Source organism: Schistocerca gregaria, chromosome 1 (genome assembly GCF_023897955.1).
Source record: "Schistocerca gregaria isolate iqSchGreg1 chromosome 1, iqSchGreg1.2, whole genome shotgun sequence".
In the NCBI taxonomy this organism is placed as follows: Eukaryota; Metazoa; Arthropoda; class Insecta; order Orthoptera; family Acrididae; genus Schistocerca; species Schistocerca gregaria.
In genome coordinates this window covers 222,028,950-222,042,208 of record NC_064920.1, presented here as the reverse complement: position 1 = coordinate 222,042,208, position 13,259 = coordinate 222,028,950, and positions in this window count along the sequence as shown.

Here is a 13,259-nt window from a genome sequence, read left to right as displayed (position 1 = left end):
ATCATAAGATCTATACTGTTTTTCTGGAGGGCTCTAGCTTTTAACATGGGCTGGGGGGTGGTCCTTGACGTAACAGAGACGCGAAAAAGTGTCACGCTAAAACGTGCAGGTGGTAGTCTTAGAGGTAGGGTGGCGACGTGGGTGTCCAGTCCATCCCTTATCGTAGGGCCTTCTAGCTTAACACGGTTCTGCTCTCGACTTCTGTTCTCGTTTCTCCCCTCGGAACTACGTCGGTCTCACGGTGGGAAGGTACGACATGCATTTAGGCAGTCTTATGTTAGTCTGTGGTATTCCATTTGCTCACTCGTTGCTAGCTTTACTTTGATTTATATAATGTCACGATTTATTTGGAGCTATGCGACATACTACTGGATTTGCTTATCATGTCAGGGTTTTCATGGAAGGTGTTGGATTTCCCTGACACCTTACATATCACCACCCTTCGAACTTAATTTTTGCACTGAATTTATGCAATGATTGAATCGTTGTCTAAGTCAGTCAAAAATTTTATAATTTATCTAAATTTTGTTGTGTACTGTTCAGCCATGTTATTCTATTCTATGCTAGTTTGTATTACTAATTAATATTTTTTATAATCTTCCACAGTATAATTAAAAATGACAAGAGAAGAATATTTTTATGCTATTATTAATTTTTTATTATTTTCTTTCCTTATTTAAGTGTGAAGTTTGTTTTTTAAGAAGTTTGTTTTCGAAAGTGAGGAGTCTTTCACATCGATTTTCTTAGAAATATTGTTTTTATAAATGTAGTAATTAAGTGAAATCTATTCCTAACACATTTTCTAAATATCATGTACAAGTAAAATGTTTTTGTTTCTAGACACTCATTTCAACATTGTTACACTAACAAATTATAATTATTTCCAAGAATTACTTTGACAAAGAAATATACATACACACGTATTGAGGTATTATCCTAACAAATGGTACAAATGTTAAAAACAGGGAAAACATCCAACAAGATAATTTTTTATTCTTTGTTTTTATAAGGAGAAAATAAGTAAAATATAGTTATTCTTTTCTTTTTGTGAGGAGAAAATAGGTGGCATATTGTTTCCTTATATACTGTCCATTTCAGAACTAATGACTTATTTTTATCGACAGTCTATTTTTTGCTTAAGTCCATAGTCAATGACTGTTATTTTGTAGTTTATTAGCTGTCTGGTGTGCTTAACTTATTTAGTTTTTCACACATTTCTTTTGCACAATTCCTACATCACATAATTTGATTTCACACATTCACAGAATCCTATGAATGTTCAAGCATAAGGTTGGCGAATGTTTTACATGAAGATGGTGGACTTGAGCGAGATGGATGTCGGCAAGTATTTGATGTACAGCGTCGTTCGTCTTTCCTTGTTTACTTTGCAAGTGTGTATTGCTGTTGTGGAGGTCCCATTATGGAATGGAGCTGTGAGTGCAGAATCTCGTGGTTTACTGGCTTTGTATGTGTGAAAGTCATCGTTATGTATCGCTGAAAGCGGTCGTTTTACGTTGTAATACTTCGCACACGACTAGTTTACAATAGGATAGGGATTGGGGAAGGTATGTCGTCTATTCTTCACCCATCTTCTTTCTTGGTCTCAATCTTGCGAATCTTCAACTTCTGTTCTTCCTGCTTTTTTGTGCTTCTTACTTGCTTCTTGGTTCTTCTCTGGGCAGGATATGGAAATATTTATTGATAACTAGTAGCTTTGAAGTTCTCCTCCTAGTAACACTTTGATAAATTGTTTGGGTGCGTCATTTTTACTTTGTGGAAGATCTTCTTCAGTTTCGTGCATCAGCGTCCTGTTTAATAGCAGTGTGTGACTTTTACGCATATTTTTGCCAGTGGTGGCTTGCCCAAGCGGTCTTCTCGTCGGGCCGTTTTTCGCTCCCTCCGTTGAGTGGGGGCACCCCAGGGTTTACGAGCGGCGAAAGTCTGGTGTCTGCTTGTCTGACGTTCGGCGTCCCGTCTTTCGGCGTCCCGTCGCTGCAGGGCTCCGGCACTCTATGGTTCCGCTTGGCAGATATACAGCAGCCAATTTCAGCTACAAGGGCCTTCTGTTGGCCTCGCTGTCCTCGTGTCTTGCTAATTACGTCCTTTTCTTTCTTGATACTTCTCGCATTGCAACTTGTGGGTCGTTGCATCTCTTCCTTGCTGGAGTTTTTACAATGGTTCTTACTAAAAGTTTTACTTATAATCATCTAACATATATCTAGTACCTACTTGTTTTACGCCTTCTTAAAAAGCTTTACAAATTTCGGCGCACTTTCCATGTTACAATTCTAAGATATTTGGAGTCTTAATGTCTACTCAAGAATCCTCAAATTCGTTTTTTATTTTTGTGTAGTGTCGTGGTGTATAGCATTTTAGTATTTCATGCTGTTAGACTATCTACGCTTTATCCCTTCACCTTAATCTATCGTACTATTGGTGTTATTATTGAAACTACTTTCTTTTTCCCACCTTCCTCTCTCTTCATTCTTCTTTCTCCTGACGATCTTATCTGCAACATAATCTTGAAATATTGTTCTGATTATTTACCAGTAATAAAATTAATCTTCAAACTTGTACTGAAAATGTGTAATACTGCCAGCCATAGGTAAAAATACCTCTGCTTTATCTCGTAAAATACCCTCTAATTCTCTTTTACTGTATTCCGAAATACCTTGAACTTATTCGATTTCTTTATGAACTTCTAACATGAGTTGAGGCGATTACCCCTTTTGTGCATACCATTCTAATTCTTCATCCTCTTTATCTCGCATCATTCTTAATTGTTTTTTTTATAACTGGTATTTCTTCTAATTTTAGTTTTTGCTCAAAGAGAAGTGTGACATTCCCGAATGTTACGCTACCTTTCCCCAAATCTATTATCGCTCGTCTCTCAATTAAAAAATCTGCACTTATAATCAAATCTACAGTTAGTTTAGGTATAATCACGAAGTTGGCTTCGAACTTTTGACCTTGGCACGAAAGAGTTAACCTTGTTTGTCTCATAACTTCCGCAGCATTCCTTCTAATAGGACCTCTTACTTTAATCTTAGGTGCTTTCAGAACTGGCAATTCCTCATTGGCATTACACTGCATGAATAAATTTTTTCTGATCGCAGTCAGTTCACTTCCGCTATCAATTACAATATTGACTGGGATATGCTTTACAATGGCCTTCACAATTGGTTGAATTTGAAAGGGTTGGTTCTGTTTTTCTTCTTCTTGCATCAACGAATCCTCCACTGAATCATACATGAGTCTTTTTAGGAATTTCCTTTGTGAATTCGAACTTTCTGTAGGATAAGCTTCGACTGCTACTTCTCTCTCTTTTATTTCCTCTTCTCTATTTCTTCCTTCATTTACGCTTTCTTCTACATCCTCTCCTTTTTCCTCATTATCGTCTATCTTCTCCTTCTTTGTCGCCACTTCCAGATAATCGCTTCTATTTGCTCTAATGATCGCTTCATAACTTCCTTCATTATATACGTTGGGTTGTGTGCCCACTTGTAACTTATTTTCAACTTCTGTCGACTGCGCATTATCCTCATTGAATTCTCTTTCCCTGGTTTCCATCTCAAATAGCTCTGCAATACTCATTACTTCGTCCTTCCCTCCTACATTCGTTGTGCATGCCTCTGTAATTCATCCTCCTCGTCAGTATTCTCCCAATTAATTTTGTCCCAACACGATATTGCTATTTTCTCTTCTTCGTTTTCATCTGGTCCTTGCGGATTTGTTTCTTCCTTCTTCTCTTCTCGTGATAAGATTTTCACTTCACTGTTCAAGGTGCTGCAATTGTCCTGGGTCGGTGCGTCATTCTCTTTGGCATAGGCGCTTAGCTGTCAAATCGAACTTTTATTGGGATTGGGTGGTCTTACCTCCGCGTCTTCTATCTGTATTCGCTTTTCTTGTTCAGCTTGTTGAACGTGGTTTCTTTTGTGATAATTTGCCGGTCTATTGGTTTTCCAGTACCCGTTCCGGTTGTCGTTATTCCCTCTGTAATAGTTGTTGCCGTTCCTGGGTGAATTATAGTTATTGCCATATTCTCTTCTAAATCCATAACCGGTTCTTTGTTGACATCTATAGTCGTTTCTTGGTGCGAAGTTATCACGTGGTTCGTAATTATTGTTTCTTCGTACTGTGTCTTGTGGGTTCAACTGCTTTTGCTTTCGTTTTCACGTGCGCTTCGTCTTTTTCTTGCGTCATCTTCCGAAAATATGAACTCTAGTTTCCTTAGAATACCTTTAAATGCTTCGACGTCATTGCCTCCGCGACCTAGTAATGATTGCTGGTATTTCAATGGTAGCTTCATCGCACACAATTTAATCAACTCTCCGTCACTGTATGGTATATCTAAGCATTGATTTTTGTTTGCCATTACCTCGAAAAATTTCTAGGGACTCTTCTCTCCTGAATTTTTAAAATATGGGTTCTGCTATAATTCGTACTTCACTCTGTTTTGTGCTTTGCTGCACCAATATTGTGAGAGAAACTTCTCTATGAAATCGTCGTAGGATCGGCATGTCGCTGCAACATTCTGCATGGTTTCTGCGACTATTCCTGACATGTGTGTACATATAAAGTCTAATTTGTGTGCTAGCGTCCAGTGTTCTGGTAATCCTACTCGGAATTGATCAATAAAAGTTCGTGGATGAAATGAGTTTCCTACTCGAAAGTGTTGAAATTTTCTGACTCTGAGGAAATGATCGTTGTCGTACTTCGTCATAGCCCCATATGAAATTCGCGATTTTTCGCCACTTTTGTTTCTGATCATTTCTCCCGTCGTTCTTTCCGGTTGTGGTAGATCCATTGGATATTGTCCACTGTGCCTTTCGCCTACTCGCGGTACAGGCTGTCTGATTTCACGTATGTTACTTTCCGCCTGTGGTTGGAATCACAAATGCGTAATATCTTCGTTAATTGCTTGTTTTTCCGGTGCTGTTACAGATACGGATGTGGTTGCACACTCTGTGCTTGTTCGATCCTGTTCACTACGTTCTTCAATGGTTTGCAACCACTCTGTTCGCAATTTGTGAAATTGTCGCTTCGTTTGTGCTTTTATTTTGACTATGCGGTTATCATATCTTTTCAGTGCTGCTTTTGTGATACGTTTGTGTAACACACTGTCCTCAACAATTTCACGCGCTGTACCTGCTGCTTGTCTAGTAATTTCGTTTATATGTTTCTTTAGTTTCTTGACTTCTCCGTGGGTGATGTTACGTAATGTTTTGATCTAGTCCTGAGTGTCTTTACCCAATGTTTGTACGTCCGCTTGTACCTTGTTAATGTCTGTTCTCAATTGATTGTGACCTATTATTAAGTTTCCTATCACTTCCCGAGATTCTTTTGCCTCGTCTTCAGTACGACTTAGGTGTAACTGATTTTTTTTGTTTTGTTCTTTAATCGCACGCATTTGTCTCGTGGTTTCTGCATTTTGTTTCGTCATTTCTGTATTCTGAATTTTAATTTGGTTTGCAATTTCTTTATTTTGTCTTGTCATGGTTTCCGTAATTTGTTGTAATAATTCTGCCAGATTGGTGGGTCCTATTGCGTTTTCTTCCGACGTCCTACGCTCTGTGTTTTCGCCCAAGTGTTGGTTCGCAACCGATTGCATTGAACTGTGCTGTGACATGTTTCTGCTCGCATTCCTTTTACTCTGTGGCGACGGAGCTCTGATTGCTTGTACTATGGGTTCTACGTATTCAAGACGCAAGTTAGAATCTGTCTCTCTACTTTTCTGCTCCTCTGTCGTATGTTGACCTAGGTTTTCTTTGCCTTGGCGTACATTATCCTCGTTATGGTGCGTTATCTGTCCTATTTCTCGCGATACTGCATCGTCTGTTGTACTGTCCTATATTCTATGTCCATTTTCATGCTGGGTCTCTACCTCAATTCGGTCAAGGTCTCGATCTGCCATTGCTAATCTTTCCGAATCCCTTATTTTGTGTTTTAAAAGCAATTCACGCGCCCTACTTCGAGTCAACATGCGCTCATACGATCTCACGCGTTTCATAAAATTTTTGTTCACACGACTTGACAAATAATTCACTTACTTACTTACAGAACCAACTTGTCAACGATGTATCCACCACCTGTGCGCTTGCATTGGAGAGAACGCTTAATTCTAACAATATTAAAATTCATAACTTAATTATGCTATTGTCTCTGCTACAATGTCTCTATCGAATACTTTCTTACTACCTATCGCTTCAGCTACTGTTTTCGACTACGTGTAACTTAGAAAAAAAAATTTTTACTACGAAAATTTTTCAGCAGGATATTTTTCTGACCTAGTTAGGCATTTGGTCGACGTTCAGTCATGGTATTTTACCATCCTGGCAGGGTCGCCATTTTCTAAACATTCATGGTGATGTCTCTTTGTTCTATATCGTGTCTCACTACCACTTTCGCACAACGACACTCTGAACGTGTTTTTTAGGGAACTGACTAGTTTGAACCTGGGACCTGTTGCTGTTATGGAGATGCCAGACCACACATGACATGTAGAATTCAGAAGAGTTCAGTGAGGCTAGCGATGATATAACCAAATACTAAATGATCTCAGCGTCAGCTCCACTGCACTCCCTGTAAAACAATCTTAATACTAACTAAATTTAGTGGAAGGGGTGCAAGGCTTTCCTATTTTCAGTTAGCTGGTAAAATAACGTCGAAAAATCAGTTAAGTTTACCATTGGAAATTTTATTCTACTCACAAAACATCGTTTATAAATTGCACTGTTGATAAAAGGAAATGTTTTAATACAGGATGGTAAAAATCAACTGTGTTCAACAAAAATGTGATCGAATATTCCCTGAGTGGGTTTCCAAGTTCTACAATGTATCGAAGGATGACCTATGCCATATCACATCTATAATCTCAATTATCTTTAATTACTTATCTAACTTGGCGTGAATTACAGTGGCTGATGTGGCTTCTCAATAACTATATAACAGATAAATCATCGCGTTTCAGATTTTTTACTTCAAGTGGCAAATGTGAACACCATGAGTTTTAATTAACGATCGACACTAGTATTACGCAAAAAGGAGGTGTAACAGATGAGACTTCTGCAGTTCTGAGTGAAGCCTTACTTCCTCAAAAATGCGGCACGTGCGTTCATTACCTTGTCGGTGTTTAGGCAGCGTCAGGGCAGCGGTGGGCAGCACAGCTCCGCTCACCTCGCCATCTCGGAAGCAACTCCCAACTTCTCCTTACTACAATTTACCGAAGTTGGTTTAAAAAAACTATCTGGCTATGTTTTCATCTGACCAATCAGGATCTCAATATTAACCTTAAGCTCCACAACAATTCTGTCTATCCAATGACAAACGTTATAGTTTTCGTGGTGGGGCAATGTTTTTAAAATTTGCAATGTAACAGAGACGCGAAAATGTCTCACGCTAAAACTTGCTGGTGGTAGTGGCCCTTTTTGTGTTATCGTAAGATCTATACTGTTTTTCTGGAGGGCTCTAGCTTTTAACATTGGCTGGGGGGTGGTCCTTGACGTAACAGAGACGCGAAAAAATCTCACAGTAAAACGTACGGGTGTTAGTCTTAGAGGTAGGCTGGCGACGTGGCAGTCCAGTCTGTCCCTTATCGTAGGGCCTCCTAGCTTAACATGGTTCTGCTCTCGGCTTCTGTTCTCATTTCTCCCCTCGGAACTGCGTCGGTCTCACGGTGGGAAGGTACGACATGCATTTAGGCATTCTTGTGTTAGTCTGTGGTATTCCAGTAGCTCACTCGTTACTCGTATTACTTTGATTAATTTAATGTCACGATTTACATAATACTGGATTTGCTTATCATGTCAGGGTTTTCATGGAAGGTGTTGGATTTCCCTGACACCTTACAATGTCTCATAGATTATGACACAATGTTGATTTATACCTAAATTAACCGGCTTATTATCAGATTTTCTGACTGGGTTTGCTGCGATTGCTCTTAAACAGTTTTTGATGTTGCTGAGCAACAGTCATACATTAATTTTTAAATAAACGCACAGCAACTTTACTGTATTGTTCTTTATTTAATTACGACCCAGGTTTCGCCTTTTGTGCCATTTTCAAATGGCTGAGTTTATGTCATTAACACATATTGCAGGACATCAAGCTCAAAATTGGCCATAAATTAAGAAAAATATTCGATCTCCACAAAATGCCAGATGTAAAATCATTATCTTATAAAAGCCTCTGTAGCCGTCCACGATTGTGAAAGTTTTGCCGGTGCAGTATTTTGTGCACGACCTGACCTCTCAATTGTGTTCTAGTCGAGAATTCAGTGTGACCAAGTCATTAGCTCTAATTACAGAATGTCTTCAAACCAATCGCCAACGGTTGTGCCCTGGTAACATGGCGCATTGTCATCCACAAAAATTCCATTGTTATATGGGAATAGGAAGTCCATTAATGGTTGCAAATGGTCTCCAAGTAGCCGACCACAACCATCTCCAGACACTTCCATATAAACGCAACCCACCCCATTATGGAGCCAATACCAGCCTGCACAGTGCCCTGTTGACAGCCTGGGTTCATGGCTTCGTGGGGGTCTGCCGAAATTGGGACACCTTTGACGAGGATACGGTTTTCCAGTCCTCTAGGGTCAAACCAATGTAGTCAGGGGCCCAGGAGAGACTACTCTGCAGGCGAAGTTTTTTTGGCACCTGTGTCTGCTTTTGTGTGATATAGCTATTCCCTGCTCTTACTAAGCGTATGTGAATCTATACTTTTCTTTAGCACATGTGAAGGAATTTATAGAAGATAAACACTTTCGTAATTGCAATGTTACTTTTCGTAGTAACTGATGGTAAAATGAGTTTTTTATTCATTAGCAGTAACATATTCGTGTTTTTTAACCAGTACGACAAAAGTTTCTAACTGCAAGGAACTTTTGAGTTGACAGTAAAATGAGATATAGTAGAAATCTGCTCTCTTTAGTTACTGCATTAGACTTTACTGTGCTTATAATTTTATAGCTGTGTATATGATAGTCTGTCCGCAGCTCATCAGGGATTTTCCCTGCCTCGAGATGACTGGGTGTTGTTGTGTCGTCTTCATCATCATCATTCATCCCCATTACGGTCGGAGGAAGGCAATGGCAAACCATCTCCGCTAGGACCTTAGTTGGCGGTGCGGGTCTCCCGCAACGTCCCCTACGCTCCTCGGACTATGGAACCTCATCATCATCATGATCATCATCATGTGATAGTCTGTTATGGTGCTGTGCTTCACTTAATGCAAAGCAATGCTTAGCTTTGTGGACAAACTGCTGGAAGATTCACTTGTCTCACCTGATGTCACTGCTGGGTCGGACAATTTCTCGTGCCGGCGCACTGCAGGCGTTTGACAATCCGTTGTGCCCTCTTGTCAATGAAACACTAATTAATAAAACTGCAAAAAACGAAATTCCACTGTCTCTCCGATGTCATTTCGATGCAGAGTGCACATAGATAAATTTTGGAATTGCATTATGCTGCGATAACACGTAGATGCAGCTTTAATATTTAACAATGGACGTCCCACAATAATATATTTGACTGGCTCGTCGCTTTTGAATCAGGTACACGTGATTAGATTAACTCTTGCAAAGCACTTCAAAGTGCCGTATACAAGATAATTGCTAACATACACTTCTCATTACACACTTCACAGAATGGGCATAATATGCAGTCCCTCCTGAATCTGAAGCAGTCAGGTAGTGTTCATGGCACTGCCACAGTACACTCGCGTTGTCCTGTCTGAATTTTTCTGATTCTAGCCGTGTCTTCTGTCTTGAAAATATTATTTCTTGATCTCTTCTCGTTTATAAATCTTAGCCTCTTGCGTCTTTCTTGTTGTAATTTTAATACCACACACTTCTCAACATTTTTTTGCTTATTGTATCAATGACAACTCATTGATATTCTAGAAAGTTCTACTGGTCGCCACACTTTTATACTGTGTCCTCCGTCTCAGTATAATGTCTGCCTAACCTTCTTAAACGTCTCCATCTTTCACAACAACGATAACGACGAATTAACATTTTGCTACTGATTAACGCTGCATGCACGCCTGGGCGTCCATACACTTCTGAGTCCCATCTTAGACTAATTCACTCCACTTCTTACTTCTATATGAACAAGATTCATCATAATATAACTTTCGCTATCAGGCAAAAGCATTTTACATATAGATTGCGCAAAAATTACATACAGTTATGTTTACAGGTAACACCGCAAATTTATACAATATGTTACAGTTCATTCACAATAAAACGTCAAATAAATAAAAATACTCTTCGCTGCATACGAAATTACATTTTGTTTTACGTACGTAACTCAACATAATCAAGCTGCGGAGATATGGGGTATCGTCTCAGTTGTGCGACTGGATTCGTGATTTCCTGTCAGGAAGGTCGCAGTTCGTAGTAATAGACGGCAAATCATCGAGTAAAACTGAAGTGATATCAGGTGTTCCCCAGGGAAGCGTCCTGGGACCTCTACTGTTCCTGATCTATATAAATGACCTGGGTGACAATCTGAGCAGTTCTCTTAGACTGTTCGCAGATGATGCTGTAATTTACCGTCTAGTAAGGTCATCCGAAGACCAGTATCAGTTGCAAAGCGATTTAGAAAAGATTGCTGTATGGTGTGTCAGGTGGCAGTTGACGCTAAATAACGAAAAGTGTGAGATGATCCACATGAGTTCCAAAAGAAATCCGTTGGAATTCGATTACTCGATAAATAGTACAATTCTCAAGGCTGTCAATTCAACTAAGTACCTGGGTGTTAAAATTACGAACAACTTCAGTTGGAAGGACCACATAGATAATATTGTCGGGAAGGCGAGCCAAAGGTTGCGTTTCATTGGCAGGACACTTAGAAGATGCAACAAGTCCACTAAAGAGACAGCTTACACTACACTCGTTCGTCCTCTGTTAGAATATTGCTGCGCGGTGTGGGATCCTTACCAGGTGGAATTGACGGAGGACATCGAAAGAGTGCAAAAAAGGGCAGCTCGTTTTGTATTATCACGTAATAGGGGAGAGAGTGTGGCAGAAATGATACACGAGTTGGGATGGAAGTCATTACAGCATAGACGTTTTTCGTCGCGGCGAGACCTTTTTACAAAATTTCAGTCACCAACTTTCCCTTCCGAATGCGAAAATATTTTGTTGAGCCCAACCTACATAGGTAGGAATGATCATCAAAATAAAATAAGAGAAATCAGAGCTCGAACAGAAAGGTTTAGATGTTCGTTTTTCCCGCTCGCTGTTCGGGAGTGGAATAGTAGAGAGATAGTATGATTGTGGTTCGATGAACCCTCTGCCAAGCACTTAAATGTGAATTGCAGAGTAGTCATGTAGATGTAGATGTAGATGTTGTTTTGCGCTGACTGGTTCCCAAAAAAATTAAAAAATTAAAGGAAAACAGTAATACGGGTGGGACAAATAAAAGCTCCAAGGTACAAAGAAACATTACAGAGAAAAGGAAATACTGTACTAAACTGACTGGAGCAGATGTTGACAGTGACCACCATTCATCTCTTGGCATTTGTGGGCCCTGGTCAGCAATGTTCTCAAGGCAGTTCGAAGCTGGACTGCTGGAACTGCTGCAGTCTTATCCGAAATGTTCTGCTGCAGTTAGTGAAGACTATGAGTGTTGCCCGCAGGAGTGGCCATGCGGTTCTGGGCGCTACAGTCTGGAACTGCGCGACCGCTACGGTCGCAGGTTCGAATCCTGCCTTGGTCACGGATGTGTTTAATGTCCTTAGGTTAGTTAAGTTTAATTAGTTCTAAGTTCTAGACCTCATAAGTTAAGTCGCATAGTGCTCAGAGCCATCTGAACCATATGAGTGTTGGTGCGATACACCTTAGACTTGAGGGCTTCCCACACAAACCAATCGCACATTGACAGATCAGGTGACCTGCGTCGCCCGCTAGAGCCGCGAAGAAACTGATCTCTGATAACAACTGTCAGTCATGAAGATTGTGGAAATGTGCTCCAAAGTTCGGCCGGCTGTACGAGAAGTAGCTCCATCACATTGGAAGTAAATGTAGGTCCTTTCCTCTTCCGCTAATGTTGCCAAAGATTGTCCGGGCCACTTTTTTTTATCCCACCCTGTATATTGTATATAACTGTCGTACAATACGCACCTAGAAGAAGACCGCTGGCAGGATGTAGTATTATTGTAACATAATAAAATTTTACGACATGAAATGTTTTTCTTTTCGCCTGCTTCGTATAATACGTCGTTCGTATAATGCGAAATGGCATTTCGTTCCCTTGAGTTCCTTGTTAACCGTTTTTTACTGTAGATGCTCTATCCACTGGTACGTGTCTTCTTTCTCTATGTTTTCTAGTTTTCGCTTACTCGCTTCTGAAACTCCAGAGTTACTTATGAACAACCGGTAATTAGGTGTTGTTTGGTGTCGTGTGTTGCAACAGTTGCCCGTAATCAAAAAGTCTGCTTATGTTTCGCATCCTGCTCATGTAGTATACAATCACTTTTCCGCCCCCATCCATAGCTATTCTTATGATAAGTATTTTTTCAACCTGTGTCCATGGATGGGCGGGACTTGTGAGCCAAATATACGCTAGCTGTTCGTAACATAGCAGTCATATACCAACTGCCTCCGGGTTCACATTTTTATTTAGTAGAGTACTAATTAGTGGAATCAACAGTAGAATTAGATGCTGCCTTCTACTAGGTTAACGCCGGTACACTGCACCTTTCATTTCCTGCAGCCAGCCTGTGATCCGCTACACCGTGGTCACGATGGTATCGTGTAAAATCAGAGAGAGGCTTTAATTTACTCTTTGCTTAAGGGCACCCTCTGACCAACTGTCGGGGTTGTCAGAGAGCGAGATACGTGGAAACGGCAATCTGTGAGTGTTGACTCTGCCAAATACGTCTAGTCCGCAAGCAAATACGTAGCGTACACAGGCGAGTTTTCGGCTGCACAGCAGTAGTAACGAATACATCAGACCCTAGGAGCACTTTGCCAGCGGAGTGCTCATCAACAGTAGCGTCAGAAGCAAGCACTCTCCCAACCGCTCAGTAAGTAACGAGTAACTAAATGTGGGCGATCGCTAAGTAACGAGTAGCCAGATGTGCATTCCGTGGCCAGTGTTATCAAACATGGAGCAGAAATTTCACGTCTGAGAATATTCTGTAAAATTTAAATACCGCGATTAAATCCGATTCATCTTGACGGAAAATCTTAAATTCTTAAGGGAAATGAAAAACCCAAGCATAATTAAAAGCAGCTTCCAGATGCTTCCATG